An 18,173-nucleotide genomic window follows, 5' to 3' on the forward strand; every position below is an offset into this window, starting at 1 on the left:
CACTATGCTAGGAAGCTGCACATTGCTCGCTTCCACTTCGCCTCGCGTGGTTCTTGATGGTGGGGACGATCTTCTAGGTACTTTACCTTAAGACACCTTGCTCTATAAGACCGCAAAAGGATGGAGGGCATAGACCTTCTTATAGAAGACTTGCCGAGACTTAGAGATGTCTAGGAGCATACATCCTTATAACATGAGAATGACAATGTGCAATGTGCTTTCCCGAGTCTTTTTTTCCGAAAATTCCCATGTCCTTTTCAAAACCGGACTTTTGAACAACTTACTTTCAAAATAGCATGGTTTTAAAAACGCGGAATGCTGCCCAAATAGGACTAGAAATTTCGGCCCAAAATGAGCTTTTATAGCCGGCATGCTGCCCATTTCAAATCTCATTTTCAAATCAATCCTTCATTTTTCAAAATCAATCCAAAATGTTTCTCGAACCTCAACCAATCATGAAATGCGTCGAGTCGCGTCCGGGTCATGGCCGTGTTAGGCCGGGTATGTTTCGTTCCAAAAGTCTAGAACACGACCCTGTTGGGTCACCCAAGCTCACCTCTTGGGCTTTGAGTCATGTTGGTCGACCTCTTGGTCTAGGATAGTCCACAAAAAACGTCCAAGCTAGGCCCTTTAGGACGTTTCACTCGAACCCATGGGCTATGTTAGCCCAATCACGGGTTTAGTCACACCAAGTCCAGTTTAGAATCGAGTTATGACAGTTCGAGTCATGTCGTTTTGTCGAGTCTAAAATGAACCGATGTCTAAATCAAACCGTGAGTCGAACCCTTGTTTAGTCAATCTCAAGTCGAGTCTTTGTTTGAGTCAAGTTGGGGTCGAGTCCTTAAGTGTGCAGGGGCTCTTACTTTAAATATTGACTCAGTACGGGGTTTTCTTGTAGAAAGGCCGCCAAAAACCCGACGCCAAGCAATGGAAGATGCTATCAACAAACTCACCGAGGCCGTGAACCTCATGATGACCCGAATGGATGCAATCAAATCTAAGCTGGGTGAAGATTCCCCTCCATCTACCCCACCTCTGACTGATCTGGAGAAACGGTTCAAGTTCATCGAAGACCGTTTGAAACTCTCCCAGGGGAAGAACATTCACTATGAAAATGCTAGGGCCTATGCCCCAGTTCAGGATAAGTTGCCCACGAACATGGTACTCACCGACATCCCAAAGTTTAAGGGCACAGAAGATCCAGTCCACCATGTTAAGGCCTATAAGGGGTACTTAGCATTGAAGGGAGTGCTCACGACATGCTCTCTCGAAATTTTCGCTCAATCTCTCGGATGAACACCGAAGGCGTGGTTCTATAATCTGGACCTTAAGAACTTCCCCACTTTCGAAGATATTACGGTGGAGTTCTCAAGCACTATCTTTGACAACGTCGAGATTCAAACCAACATAAGAACTTTGGAGGTTATGACACAAAAGGAAAAAGAGGGCTTTACTGAATTCCTCGCAAGATGGCGCGCTGAAAGCGTGAAACTAGCTAAGAAGCCTGATGAAGTTGAAATGGTAGATAAGTTCGTAAAGAATCTACGACCCATTTACCGCAATGCTCTGAAATACCAGAATTTTGGCTCTTTCAAAGAATTGATAAGAATCGGGATAAAGGTAGAAGATGATGTCATAAGGGCGAGGAGAGGCGAAAAGCCGAAAGGATACCAAGGGGCCTCGTCGTCTAAGGCCAAGGCCCCAAAGAACGACCCATATTGATGAAGGCATCAATCTCTTAGAAGGGCAATCGAAGAAGTCGCGGCGCCAAACACCTAGGGCATTCACCGATATCGGATGCACTTATACATACGCTCTCCAAAGGCTCATAGCCCAAGGAAAGCTGAAGCCTATTGGTCCAACTCCAGGACCCTCTGGCGATCAACAAGGTAAATGGTATAAACCAAATGCCTCTGTGCCTTTCATCAAGGGAAAGGCCATGATATCTTGAAAGGTGCTATCGATGAAGCACGAAATCCAAGACATGATCGAGAATGGAACACTCCCGATCCCAAATGTTAAACCCAATAACATCACCAATCCATTTGGCGATCACGCTAACTTTGTTTCGGTCGAAGACAATGTCGATTATTCTCATCTTATCCGCCCATGTCACTTGAAAGGGGTGTTTATCGGGAAAATATTTGTGGATTCTTTGTGAATCCTTGCCAAACCCGAAGAATGAAATTCAAGTCGGGAGTCTTGCTCCAGAATGTACTCCTCTCGTTAACGAAGTTAATAAAGGAAAATTCGATTCACCGACCTTCATCATTGGCGTAGATCCTCAGAGGACTACCTCGGGATGGAGGCAGACCATCAAAGGGATCAAGGACCAGAGCCGAGCATCTAAGCTGACAGCTGAACAAGGGAAAGCTCATGACCAGATTTGAAATTATGAGTCGGGATCTGTTTTCTTATCTTAGTCGAGTCGAGTCTAGGACTTTCTTTTCCTGAAGTTGAGTCGTTTGTTCCGCGATGACCTAGGGTGTGTCCTAGGAATCGTTCCTTCGAGTCTGTCAAGCATTTGTCTTTCCAATAAAAAGTTACAGTTTCGTTTCCAAATTTGTCTTGTTTTCAATCCTCAATCATTCCGAAACATGATAAAACGCACAACACACTCAAAGGCATCCCTGGGGTGGAAATATGTCTCGTTTCAAAATGTAAGGTACACTAGGATCCTGTGTTTGATTCCTTTACCTATTCCATGTCTGGTGGTAGAAAACCTCCATCTGAACCAATGTTTGTGACAAGCTTTTAGATGATTCTATGACGAACCCGGACTAGCTCCTTGTTTCCCCTATCGATGATGGAAGGCAAGCCTTTTCCCCAACAAAATCATCCCATCTCGAAGAGGGAAGATATCAACCCGTTCTAACAAGGAATTGTTAGTTCCTACCCAAATTAGTTGGCGAAGCCCAGTTTTCAAGGTGTATCCATTTATGACTAAGAGAATGAATAGAAGATCATTTTCAAAGAGAGAAAAAAGATGAAAGAATGAAAAGATTAAAAAAAAAAAAAAAAAAAAAAAAAAAACAATGAAAAGATGAAAAAAAGAAAAGTGATGAAAGAAAAAGAAAAAAAAAAGAAAAAAAAGAAAAAAAAAGATGTTGAAATTATTGCAGAATGCTTTTGGTTGAATGTCGAAGTTACAGAAGCCAGAATTCAAGTCAAGTACCCATAGTTGAGGTTCAATGGGCGAAGCCCAAAAGCGTAAGTAGTAACCTCTTTACCCTCTAAGTCCTTCCTGAGACAGTTACAAGGGTATAGTCGGGAATTTTGAGAATCATTCCGCTTGTGTTGTTATACCCAGCCTTTAGGGTCCAGACATGGAAATTTGAACCCACATCAATTCCCAACCCATTTGTAATCGGGTTTCATCAAACCTGAGACACCATTTCTAACCACGTTATAAGCCATAGCCCTTGGCCTTAACACCACAAAACGAACCTTCAGAATGATGGTTTACCTTGCGAACCTATTTTTACCAAGCTCCACATCCTAAAGAATCACAACCTTTTGTACCAACCCTAGACACGGGATACAACGGTACCTTACAGGCTAGAATGGGATATGACATGATGCCTTAGGTGAAACCTTTGAGTGTATACACACAATCAAAATGCCATGTTTATGCACCTTGATCGAACTACGTCGGATTTGATTTCGCTCCACGCGAATACGTAGGCAGTCCTTCAGAATAAGGGATTCAATCCACTCATCAACCAAGTTGTCATCTTGTCGGTTTTTTACGGGTCTTAACCAAGTCCAAATGAAGCCACCTTTGTTTGAGTCGGTCTTAGCACTCGATGTAGGCTAGGATAAGGATATAGGTTCAGATGAATAGTATCAAGTCTCAGAATGAGCTTTATCTAACGGTTTAGGCAAAGATGCTGAGGCACATAGATGTGGGTTTGTGTTGGGAACAGAAAATATGAAAAACCCGCTGAAAAGAAAGAAGGCGTGGAAGAAAAAATAGTAAAAGCCCGCTGAAAAGAAAGAAGGCGGTGGCAAGAAATGATGAAACCCGCTGAAAAGAAAGAAGGCGAGGATAAGAGTGACAGAATGTTCCCAACAAGAGTGATGTGTGATGTCTAAGTGTTCTCATAAAATGAGTCCGTGTTTAGTGTCTGGGCGAAGCCAACATTGTTGCTCCGTGAGTTTAATCCACCTTGTCAATGCCAAGTGATCTTCATTCCCATGTGCCCTCGGGAGCACGCCCATGTCATACGATATCTCCGTCCCAAGTTCGACGACCTTGTGATTCCCATTTGCCATCTTTTGGCGCCAGAGTGGCCAATTTACATTTCTACCCCCAGCAAGTCCATATTTGAATTAAAGCCCGTGCACACTTAGGGTTTTATTTTCCTTTTTTTGTTTTACGGTAGCGGGCTACGCCCACGTGGTTTATGAGTCATACAGAGTGTCTGAGTCGTATTTCATGCTCACCCGTCAAGGTTCGATTTCAAAATGCCAAAAATTTCAAAATTCCAAAAACTTTTTGCGAATTGTGGATAGATGATCCAAGTAGTGGAATCCTTGTGGGTCGATGATCCAATCCTTCGAAATTCAAAATTCAAAATTCAACTTTTGAAGGGCCGATGGCCCAATATTCTAAATGATGACAAATTCGAAATTCGGGTCGATGACCCAATCATTCAACATTTTCAAATTCAATTTTCGGGTCGATGACCCAATCATTCAAAATTTTCAAATTCAATTTTCGGGTCGATGACCTAATCATTCAAAATTTTCGAATTCAATTTTCGGGTCGATGACCCAGTATTTCAAATGATCCAATTTCAGGATCGATGATCCAAATGTGCTTATGTGATGATCATTGCTAGTACGTTTTTGTGTTTCAAATATAGCAGGATATGCTTCAACTGGGGACTCTAAAGTCTTCGACTTTAGAGCCATTGCAAACTGGGGGCTCTGAAGCCGTTGGCTCCAGAGACCATTATCAAGATGAGAAGGACGACACCCACTCAGAATTCAATTCAATACAAGAGTATGAAATGGAAGAATTCCGCAGCTGAAAGCAAATGATGAAAGTGGCGGCAACCTCCTCGGAAAGTCCCGTCCCATTCGGACAAGCGCCAGCAGATGATAAATTTTGGGCAAAAGTCAACAGATGATGAATTCGGACAAATGCCAGCAGATGATAAACTTTGGGCATGTGTCAGCAGCTGCCGAACTACGACGCGGGTTTGAGTCCGTCAGAAACGGATACGTAGGCGCCTAAGGATAAGGCTCAATCCACCATTTATGGGTCGATGACCAACGATGATATTTCGACACAACAGAAGCAAGAGTCAATCCCCAACGAAGTTTCAGGTATGATCTCTTCTTATGGCTGGCGAGCTTATATACGCCATTCTAATGGACTATAAACGACCCAAAGAATCCTCAGGTCGAAAGGGACCTGGGGTATACTTTGACTTTCGCCTTGTCCAAGCCTCAGTCAAAGTGGGGGCTCTGTAGATACCCGTATCCGTCGATATTGGAATTTATAGAGAACCCGACAAACACCCGATGATGATAGGACACATGTATTCTTTAGTTGTCACTGTCATTTATTTGGGTTCGTTTTACGATGTAGAATGAGCGTCGTCGATGAAGTATTTTATTAATTTAAATGATATTTAAATTAATGTTTTTTAGTGAGTTCATTTTATTAATTTAAATGATATTTAAATTAAAGTCCTTTTTAAGGTGAGTTCAATTTAATTTATTTTATTTTGAATTTATTTTTTTAAGTTTATTTTATTGAAAATAAAATAAATATTTGATTTGAAAAATCATTTTATGAGTCATTTATTTTAATGGGTTAATTGATTTGAAAAATCGATTTTAAAAGCGAAGAAAACTCGTTTTTAAACATGTTTTTGAGCTCGATTTTAGCTCGGTTTTTGAGCCCATTTCCTTTACGAATTGGCACGAATCTCGAGTACATTAACCAACCCAAGCCTCTACCCATCCACCCTTGTTCGAACCCCCTATCCACGGCCCAATTTCCATCCCCAAATCGTCCCAAACAGCCCGCAACAAACGAGCAGCCCCCCTGTTTTGGCAGCTCAATCTCGAGCCCAAAACCCGCTCCAAACACTACCAAGACCCGTACCCATTAACCCTAACCCATACCCTAGTATCCTACCCATATTATCCTAGCTTAATCACCAAGAAAACTCGCCTCAAACCCTCACAAAAGCTGCTGGACAGCAGCCATACGGGATGAAGCCCGATTGCCTCTCCCTCTCTTTTAACCTACTTTAACTCCTTATAAATACCACCCCTTCACCATACATTCATGCCTCTAACTTCTACATACATCCTACCATCACCCACAAGCTTTAAACCTCAGAAACAAACCCTAATTGCCTCCCAAAAACCCTAAACAAAACCGACACACAAACTGAAACTGTTTGTGTGTCCTCCTCGAAAAGCAACTCGTTCCTCTATCAAACCTCCATCAAAATTCGATTTTCTTGTTCCTAATTAACCACATAACATCCATCTACACATTAGACAAAGATTTACGAGCCAAATTGCACTTGAGAGTACACGAAATCCCTCGAAAAACAGAGTGTTATACACTCTGTTTTCGCGGTTTGTTCTTGTCTATCCAGTTCTGTTTGTGCTCGTTTTTCGTGCCCAATAACCCAAACCGAGCAGGGGTTGCTTTAATATCCCTGTTCTACTCTCTTTCTAGTTTTCAAAACATCTTTTAAATCGAATTTTCGTCGTGAAACGAGGGAGATATCATCGTTTGAAAATCGTTGTCCAGAAAGTTTCAAAAACGCGTGTTTGCTTTGCTCTTCGTCGACGACGGCCTCTCGAGATAAAATCTACCATCGATTACGACCCAAGACGGTGTCAACGATACATGTAGGTTGAGGGTGCATCAAATCCTCTTCTTTTCCCTTTTATTTCGTTTGTTTTATGCTTTTTTTTATTGTCTTGTTTTTGTTTGTTTTTCGTTTTGTTTATCGATTGTTCTAATTAATTATGAAACTAGTTAGTCCGAGTATGAGTTAAAGTACCACCATGAACACCCGCGTTGACTTGAGATGGGAAAATAAACCGCTACTTCAGTCGGTCGTACACCCCCGTCTCATTTACATATCCTCGTGTTCAAGGTAGGGCATAAATAAAACGAGTTTCTAACTTCGCTCTTCGCTTTTGACCCCTTTGTTATTTCGGCCAATTCGACATACCCTAGGACCCGTTGTATGTTAGTTTAACCTCTGATTGTTAACCTATGACGTATTTAGATGACATTAAATTAATTTAATAATCTAATTAGACACTTTAGGGTACATCGACATATCTTTAAAAATCAACTAACAATTCTGTAAATAATTGAACGCATCTTTCTCTTTCACCTAATTTCTCGCTAGTATAAGAGTGCGTGATTAGCACCTTCTTATTAACACTCGATGAGTTAACTTAATTTGCAAGCTTGACCTAATTCAACCCCTTTTGGGCCGTGTGGAACACTCGATCTTAAGCGAAGCTTTCTAACCTTTTTTTATCATCGTTTTCTAATGTATCTCCCGTATCGCTTTGCAAATCCATCTAACTAATGAACCCGACCTAGGAACTAGGGTAGCCGTGTCTGTGGCCGTGGCTTTAGGCCGTGGGGTTGGTCATGTTTCTCTTTGTCTCGTTTGTTTTATATCTTTTGTTCTTTGTCGTTTGATAGCTTGTAATTTATCGTTTGTTTATCGAGTTGTAATCTTTCGAGTTAGTTTTCTTTTTTACGAGTCAAAACCTCTTCAAAAAACCTTAGTCTTATTTGGTTAGACGGTTGTTCCCCAATGCTTGTAGGAGCGTAGTAAACCGCATGTTGTTTAAAACAACATGGCCCGGTTTATGCTAATGCATGCTTTGGTGCGTTGCCCTATGTCTAATTCGATGAGATTAAGTGGAAGCACGCATTACGAGGAGTGACCCAAGGCCGTGTGTCATGTAGGCCGTGAGTCACCCCCCCCCCCCCCCCTTTGTGCACGGTTTTCTAGGCCAAATGGCCGTGTGTGTTGTCGTGTATTGCGTTGTATATAGCAATTGTATTTAGATCGAGTTGTATCTTTAATTCGTTGTTAAGTCGGCATGAAATGCCCGGTTTGTAATAGGTAGATCCCAACGGCTCCCCCATTCCTCCTTAAGCCTTGTTTGCTTTGTTTTGTATGTTGTTAGATCAATCAACCCACATGCTAAATTACAACTTTGACAAAGTTAGTTTAGTTGCATCTAAAACGACATAGAAATTATTGTCACATGTTAGGGTTTTAAAACGATGTTTGCATATCATATATCGTAGTAGCTATGACCTTGTTTGAAATCTGACACTTGACTTAGTAGAGGCCGTTATTGACGGGCGGGGTTAGGTGTCCTTATGGGCTTCCTAACACGTACCCTCACCCCTTACTCAAGATCTATGGTTTGTGGATCCGTCTAAATACCATTGGATTACGAGAGTCATTCAAATCGAGTGATATAGGGTACAAGTCTTTATCTTTAATCACTCGTAGTCGATTGGCTTTATGCTTTTCGATGAAAGGTGTAAAGTTGACTTGAACGGTTCCAAGTTCCCAAAAAACTTGGTGGCGACTCTAATATGTCTTAATTCGATTCGAAAGAACCTCGAGTCGATTATGCCTAGTGTGGATCCCGCGGACGCAGTTCCCGAGGGCCTTGTCCACAAATATGCTTCAAACAAAAGCATTCCTCTGTATCGTGTCCCCTACCTCGATGGTACTGACAATATGAATTGCCCTTCCATCTAGGCAGTATCTTTTCAGGGTCCGGGGTTGGACCAATTGGATGAAGCTTCCCTTGGGAAACTAGTCTTTGTAGAGCTACTTCATATGTGATTCCGAGGTCAAGGAATTCCCTATGAGCTCGTCCTGGCCTTCTGGGTGGAGTTTCCAAGAGGTTAACCCCCTTGTCTTCATTGCCCTTCTTAGATGGGTGAGTTGTGTTGAAGCTATAACCTGGCCTTGGGGTATGAAAGGATGGTAAAGGTTTCGTCATGTATATCTTGTCTTCCATATTGGTGACACGAGTTCTCAAGTCTTCAATGGTGGCCTGAAGCTTAATGACTGCAGCACTTAGTCCCTCGACTTCGACAGATAAACGTTCTTGAACACTTTCATTGGAAGTTGTAGAATTCCTACCGAGAAGAAAATGACGCGCATTACAACTTTTTTTTGACATAGGATCACGCATACTAGAGCAACAAACAAAGGAAGGGATGAGATGACACATCTAGACTTGACTTGTGAATTCGTGAAATGTCGTGAGCGACTTCTCGTGTTTGGATTCACGATGTTTGACCTTGACCTTTAGACTCGAGTGTTGACTTTGACAGAGTGACGTTTATGTGGTTGACTTGATTGACGGGATTGATGACACGTGTTGATTCTAGACTCGAGGTTTGCTTATAGGTGTTAAGAAGACTATTGTAGTTTAGACTCAAATATGAGGCCCATTAAGACTCGTGTGTTAAGTCTCGGAACGTGTGACTCGAGTGTTTAGATCCTAACTGAATTGGGGTAGGGGGTCCAAAATGATGGCGTGACGCCTTAGGACTTGACTTGAATTTGAAAAGACCCAAAATATAAAGGAAGACGGGTTTATGACTCGACGAAGTTCCGACTAGGACATAGTCGGTTTGAACTTCGACTCTAACTTAGCCCAATTGAATTTACATATTTACATGTACATGGTTTGAAAATATTTTTATTAAAACATTCTTTTTGTTTTTTTGTTCTTTTTTTTGTTTTTTTTTTTTGGACTTTTTTTTTTCTTTTTTTTTACGTTTTGTTTTTGTTTTTGTATTTAGTTTTGAAATGGGTTTTAGGCCCGAAATTTTGACTTGACATTGGACAGAGTTTCGGCTTAGGCATTTTTCGAAAAGAGGTTTACAAAAAGGTTTTTGATTTTAGAAAAAAAAAGGTTTTGTTTAGAAAATGGTGATCACATAAGGTACAAACAATATACAAGCATTATAACGGGATGCTGAGTGCATTTAAAAGGGTTTTGGTTTAAAGAGTGGGTTGCCATACCGAACCATCAAACCCGAAGTCTGTGGAGAGGCTCGTGCCAAACAAGAGTAAGGCCGATTCCTAGTCCATTTCCTCAAGTAGTGAAGGCCCTTGATACAAACAAGAGTAAGCATCATGGTATGGATGACGTCAATCGCTATCCATCCTTAGGCCCAAATAAGAATTAGGACCGTTTAGACGGGACGATTGGTCGAATGGGTTGGGTTGGGCCTAGGAAGGCCGAATGAAACGATCTAGGAAGACCGAGTTATGAAAACCGACAATTGTCTTGTACAAATTATTCCCTAACCTTGTTCGAGTTTCACCCTAGCTACACGTAAGTGTATTGTCCCCAGTGAGTCGCCAAAGCGTGGAGCGGGCCGCCCACGGGGGCGCTTGGTGAGAAGGTCGAAAACAAGCGTTTGCATTTTGTATGGAGTCGCCACCAATTTTTATGGGAAATTGGAACCGTTCGAATACCTCATGTCATGTCAAGACATAAAGTAGTGACATGAACACTAAGCAATCGTTACCCTTAGCATTCTATGTCTAGAATGACTCTCGTGGATGCCAATGAACACGGGTGTTCACAGAGATCTGGAGTAAGGGGTGAGGGTACGTATTAGGAAGCTCTTTTGATCGAACACCTAATCCCGCCCGCCTCGATAGCGGCCTCTACTAATGATTAGGGAAGTTATTCGTACTTGATATATCGTCGGTTATATGCATGCAATGCAACATCCAAGTTTTAATCCTAACATGTGAGAATTAGACTAAGTCGGTGAGACAATTAGTTTAACATACAATTTGGTCGAAGTTGGATTTAATGCTCAATTACATGTGAAAACATACAAGCAATAAAAGAAATACAATAAAAGAAAATTACAATAATTACAATGGATTAGGCGATTTATGTCGAAAATACCTTTAAGACGGATGATTTGATAAAAAAGGAATAAAAGAATAAATTAAAAGAATCAAATAAATTAACGAACAGGAATTAGCGTGATATTACGAATAATAGTTAGTTAATACGTAAGCTAATTAAACTACGTCAAGGCAGAAACGGAGTTCAGAGACAGAACTCAGCCAGGAACAGGCGCAGCAGAGCTGCGTCCCTTGGAATAGGCGCAGCAGACGCTGCGTCTGTTCCTTGGCTCAGTTCTGGCTGTGAAGCCGTAATTGCAAGCCGTTAATGTCGATTGGTAAATTTAATGATGGATTAAAATAATTACTCGGATGAAAGTGATTAACAGGTTATTTAACATGTGAATGGGTCGTGAAAACAGTAAAACATGAATGAGACGGAAGTAGACGAATTAATTTACGTGAACGAATGATTGACGAATTACAAACAAACTAAACAAATTAATTGGACTAAATATGATGAACTAATGACGGATTAATGATGAAGGACAGATACAAATATGTCAACGATGAATTCCAGAAACTCAATATGAACGAATTGAATTTCTAAAACCCGAATTGAGTTTAATGACGAAAACCCGCGAATATGAATTATAAGGGATTTAAGTCGGATTTAAGGATGAACTAAACATGTTAATGATGATAAATAATATACATGTGATTATTATGCTATCATGTGAACGAATTAAAGAACAAACAATCAAATAAGAACAACGAAACGAATTACAGAGGACGAAGGAAGAAGAAAGGAAGCAGGAACTGCGGCAGCCTCACGAAGAGGCGCAGCAGGAACTGCGCTCCTTCGAAGAGGCGCAGCAGTTGCTGCGTCCTTTCTCGACGTCTGTCTACTGGAAATCCGTAAAAAAGGTTTCTTTAAAGTACGGTTTTAGAAATCGGTTTTAATTGGTATTTTCGACGTAAACCTTACAATTGTAATACGATAATAAATAAAATACAATAAACAAAAGAGAGATTTACACCCTCAGACTTACATGTTGACGAAACGAGAAGGACTAAGATATCGATTAGTGATGCTCGACGCGAATGCAAAAAGAGTGCCCTCGTAAGAGGAAAACGATTGATTAATTAAGTTGATTGATGTGTAGTTGGTCAAATTGGTCGGTCATGCAAACGGAGAGGCTGGTACCCGGAAGGATCCGAGCTTACGTGGTCGAATGTTCAAGCACGTAGGCGCCAATTAGTAAGAACAAAGTCTAGAATGCAAAGGGAGAAGAGAAGGGCGGACACTCGCGTGAGAAATATGAGGAACGAAGGCTCCTATTTATACTAATTACACGACGGAATTATGGTAAGACTAGGATACGGAAGGAAAGATCCGGAAATAACCGACTTAGGTTAAACGCGGAAACCTGGACAAAAAGAAAAGCCCTGGAAAAAGGCGCAGCAGGAACTGCGTCCCTTGGAAGAGGCGCAGCACCTGCTGCGTCCTTTCCCGGGTAGGTTCCTCTGCGCGTAGAAAACGCGTTTGACAGCCTGTCGTATTTTAGGCATAACTTTCTCTACAAAACTCGTATTTAGGTGATTTCGGTGGCGTTGGAAAGCTAAGAAAGAGATCTAGAACTTTCTGTGAAATAGGCCTGACCCATAAAACTCGTTATGACCTTGTAAAACGGGCCTAAAGGTCGGGTTATCATTTTAACTAAATGAAATGCACATTTTGTAATGTAAACTTTTAGTTTAGCCTAATGAAGTGACATGAGACTCAAAATGAGACATAATCTCAACATTTTATGACATCCTAACCTTAGGTAGACAAGGACATTGCTTTGACTCGGGATTTGACGGTTTTTTAGGAAATGAAGACGGTTTTTGACCCGGACTCCAAATGTACTCTAATTACTGCCAAAACGACCGTAACGGTACGTAGATGACAACTAAGAGGTAGACATTAATGTTTGAGCAATCACTTGACGATAAACTTACGAACTGTCACAAATCGTTCCACGAATCAAACATGCGGCCCAATCATCACCGGGTGGTTTGCGGGAGGTGCAGAAACGAGGTGTCTACACATACCTTATACCTTTATAAGTTGAAACAAACTAAAATGAAAACCAATTTGTACTTTCAATGTTAACATGAAAAGCTCATAAAACTTTTGTTATGTTTGTTGTGGTAGGGAGGCCATTGTTATGGCTAGAGTTAGCCATAGCAATGTTGTGATGTATCATACCTCCTGGATTGAGGAGAGATGGGCAGAATATGGAGTACCTAAAGCTAGTGGATGTGGAGTACCTAAAGCTAGTGGAGTATTGATGATCTGTATAATGATGGAGCTATGCTTTGGGTATACATTTCTCATATTTTGACATGTTTAAACCAATTTATTTAACATTACCTCTGTATATTTTATTATGGGTCGGGTCTTTGCAGGCTTAGGCCGAACCAAGCAAAATGATAAAAGACCCATGTGTATGGGCCGGGCTGAACCAAATGTTTGGGCCTATTTAGCGAGCCCAAGCCCGTCCCTTGGGGCCTAAATGGACTTTTCGAGCCCTAAAATTTACGACTTACCGAAGAGATAAATTGCATAATACGTTCAAATGGTACTTTAAAAACATACTTACTCCCTCTTATTCTACATAACCCTCCCCTTTCATGGAGGGCACGGGAATTAAGGGAGGGGAGTATTATATGATAAAGTATTGGAGTGGGGTAGGAGATTGGAGAGAGAGAAGGTATTGTGTGATTAAAATAACTATTGTTGTGGGGTGAGTTGATTAAAATAAGGATTGTTGTGGGGTAAAGTGATTAAAATAAGATAAAGTATGAGTATTGTGGGGTATTGTTGTGGGGTGGGGTGATTAAAATAAGTATAAAAGTTTGTCAAATAAGGAAATAGGGAGAGTATTGTGAATAGACGAAAAAGGAAATAGGGAGAGTTATTTAGAATAGGAGGGAGTATTTTATAATAAGATTGTACAAATTGATGAAGTGTATATGAATTTTTCCCCAAAAATATATTAAAAACAATACAATCGTCGCCACTTTAAAATGTTTAATTATGTTCTAATAGATATGATTTATCTTGCACTAACATTATTTTGGAATCTCAATAAATATCTATGAGTTTGTAAACAATTGTTTCGACTTTCACGCTACTAGTTTAACAAACCTTTGAAGAAAAAAGGTTCCTCTATTTATAAATGTGGGCCGGGCCAGGCCAAAATTGGGCAAAATGCTTGGCCCAAAACCGACCCAAAATATTTCGGGCATTTTTGGGCCGGACTATGGGCTTTTTTGGGCCAAAATAAAAGCCCCAAGCCTTCCAAAATAGTGGATTGGGCCAGGTCAATGGACCATTTGATCACCTCTAGACTTAAAATCATACAATCCATCATCCAATAGCACACCCGCAGGCCGCAACACGCTACAACCAAAATATTAGGTATGAAATTTATATCATATACTCCCTATATTCGAATTATTTATTTATATTTACCAAAATCTCACTCACAAACTCTTTGTATACTAAATTGTAACTAAAAGATATACTAATAAAAAAAATTATAAACAATTTCATTAATTTTGCTTAAAAATATATACATTTCATGACATTAGTCAATTTTTTTGATTAGTTTTATAGTTTAATTTTTTTTTTCTAAAAATAAAAATTCTATAAATACCGCGCATTCAGTGCGCGAGATTTAAACTAGTATTGCATCATTCATGAATTGTCCCTAATGTACATAAATAAGAGATACGGAGGTAGTAAAAATGTAAAATAGTAAAGTGACATAATATTAAATAATATTAAAATAAGTTTTTTTAGACAAATATATTAAAATAACTTGAGAATATTATTATCGCATAAATGTATAATTTAGTTTATTGTTTATATTAAAATTATTATTATTATCAGTATTTTATTTTTTAAAATTTTTTTAATCATTATGTGCTCTAATATGTCTTAACACTTTTGGTCATGAAACTCTAACAACATAGAAATTAATACTCTTTTCTAAATTTTGTTTGTTTAATGATATCATTTAAATGTTCAAAAATTCTAGCGATTAATGAAATAATTATACAACAAGTCAAATATTTCTTTTATAAGTTTCAATAGCAAATCCGTGTAAATTATGCACGGATATAAAACTACAAGGCTTAGAATACGTTTATCATTACCCTCTTCCCTTAACTAAAATTCTGTTTTACAGTAGGTGTCAATCTATACCAAATTGATTAATTTAATGTTAAATTCTGTTTTACATAGGTACCAACTTATACCAAATTGATTAATTTAATATTTTGATCAGGACTCTCGAAGAGTGTATGAGGAGAGGGTTGTTGACAGATGACGAGGATATTTGGAGGGTGTTTAAACAACTCGTTGGGCGGTGAATCATTTTCGTCTACTTGGTATTAGATATGGGGATCTCAACCCTCGCAATATATTCATGACCAAGTCAGGAGATATAAAAGTAGTGACTTTGGATATACCACGATCAAGCCTGAAGGGATGTTCCAAAGTGGTGAATTTGCACCAACAATCATTTAAAATGCTCCTGAGATGAGAGTTGGGAAGGTGAATCAAGAGGATTTCAAGATCAACATCTTCAAAGAGAAGTTACGGACGTATTCCTTAAAGAGCGATATAGGAGACCTTCTAATTCGGAGGTTAGGGAAGAGGGGGGGGGGTCTTCTATCCACATTTAACTCAAGAACTATAAAAGGTAGGTGACCTTTTGTGGTGCCCATATTTTTCCATACTAACAATGTAAGGAAATATACATCTTTTATCTTCTAAGACCATTTTATAAGCATGCATGTAACTAGATCCATTATAACTAAAATTAACAAGTAATTTTATCACTGATTAGAAAAGTCTAATTAGGGGTCTAGCACCATCATGATGATGCCAAATATGAGGTGGTCTAGTACATGGCCAAGAACAAGAGCGGTGATCAGTAATGATATGAATTGTGACATAACACCTTATACTAATAAATAGTCGTGAAATAACACCATATAAATGTAACAACGGATACAATATACTAATAAATCGAGGCAAAATTTTAGTAATTTGTGGTAGATTCAAATATACCATGACAATACACCAAATATAAATATCTTGTGGCAATATAATTTGATTTACTGTTATTGTACTGCTAGTAAAGAGCGATGAGCCGATGATCAGTAATGATATGAATCGCGATTGCATTATTTAACTGTATTTTCGATTGCATTATTTAACTGTATTTGGCTACACTTTTAATTTGTAATAGTTTTTATCATTTTTCATAGATACAAGTCATATTGATCTACTTAAGGTGTTATTAGCCTCGTAATAATCACATCGTATTTTTCTATTTAAGGTGTTCTTAGCCTCGTGATGATCATGTATCATGACGTTGTATTTATTTTATTCATACGAGTCGTGTTTTAGTCTAACAATTCCCTTATACTAAAAGAATAAGAGTTTTCAAAAATTTCCCGCCTAAGTGCAATGCTCTATGATTGGTCCTCACATTATGTCATATTATTTCTATACCATAAATAAGAGATACTATTTCTAATTTCAATATGCAAAACCATATTAGTAAGTATTTTGAATTTGTTACACAGATGTGATTGCATTATCAAGTATGATAAGAGGAAAAATATTTTGCACAATCTTTTTCATAATTTTATTTTTTCTGTTTTTGATATAAAGATATTACAAGTTGATTATATTGTTTCACAAATTCTCTAATTTTGTTTTATAATTAAGTCATTAATTAAATTTATTCGCTTGGTAAATGTAATAGCATAATAATACTATTTAATTAAGAATAATTTATAGACTAGGTTAAGGTTATACGTTAATTTTTTTTTTTGGTGAAAATTATCAAATTTTCTCTCTTATACGGTTATACTATTTAAGCATGTTACTAAACTATAATATATACATAATTGTCTAAAAAGTCGTGCAATTTGCATGAGATCTACACTAGTCATATTATAAGCCCATGTGATGGTCAATTTTTTGTATTAGTCATGTATCATTAATAACTTTTTAGTAATTTTAGATATCAGAAAGTAAAGTAACGACGAACAATATGATACATTAGGACAATATGTTAAACAAATATTTGATTCACTATGTCTTATCTATTACGGAGTATAGAAATGTTTTTCCAGGTAAATGGAAATTTTGTGCCCAAAACTGGCAAGGTGATTTGGTCTCCCAAATTCGGACCCTCTTGTGTTTTGTGGCTGCTTAGTGACTTTAAAGAGCTGGTGGCTTTGGCGGGGTTGTGGAGGCACGTAACACACTTGATGAACACCTAGCTAATGTAAAAGTTCGATATTGGAAGCAAGAATGGATAGGGTTCTTTCGATACTAAATAAATGTCATTTTGAGAAAGCTATTACTAACACGTGATACTTTGGTGATGTGTGTTTTAATTACTTCGCAAGTGTACGAGTATCGTTGCACTAAACAAGGGTCGAAGTCGAACCAGAAGGAGCTAGCAAGGGTGATCACTAATCTTTATGATTCTAATTGTTTAGCTAAGTCAGACACAAATTGTATAGCTTGTTTAACTATTAAACTCCACAAGTATGTAGTCAAAACTAAACTAATGCAAATCCTAATATTAATGATAATCTAATATGACAAGGTTTTACTAAATTAATAAAGGACATAGGGCACGATCTTTCCGCCGAGAATTGTAATCACTATCATAATCCCGTTAATTAGTTGTCAAGGGGATGTATGTTAAGGGGAAACACCTCTAATTCATCAAACACCTCCCTCCGTGATACATGTTTAGACACTAATAATCCGAACTTACCTCCCTCCCGGGTTCGTAAGTTGGAATGTCCAATTCAAGGCCTCAAGTCCACTAAAACGGGTTAATTCTTATGTACCCCAGCAATGGTTAAGATTGTTAGCCACGATAATTCACGCTCATCCCTATCCTTCTCCCAAAGGTAAAGTTCAAAACGATTATTACCCAAGGTACCCTCCTTGAATTCCCCTCTGGGGTTCAACTCAAATCGACAAGCGGTCTAAATGGGTAGTCAATTCTCAACCTAATCAACTCTCATTTATGGTCAAAGGTTAAGAACCAGCAAGAATCCCGAGTAGAGCATTAACAAACAAATTCCATTGGTAAAACCTAACTAACCCCCTTTAACGAACAATTAAAGTGGAATTAATTAAGTTAATCACTCATGTTGGGGATTAATCAA

Source organism: Silene latifolia, chromosome X (genome assembly GCF_048544455.1).
Source record: "Silene latifolia isolate original U9 population chromosome X, ASM4854445v1, whole genome shotgun sequence".
Taxonomy (NCBI): domain Eukaryota; kingdom Viridiplantae; phylum Streptophyta; class Magnoliopsida; order Caryophyllales; family Caryophyllaceae; genus Silene; species Silene latifolia.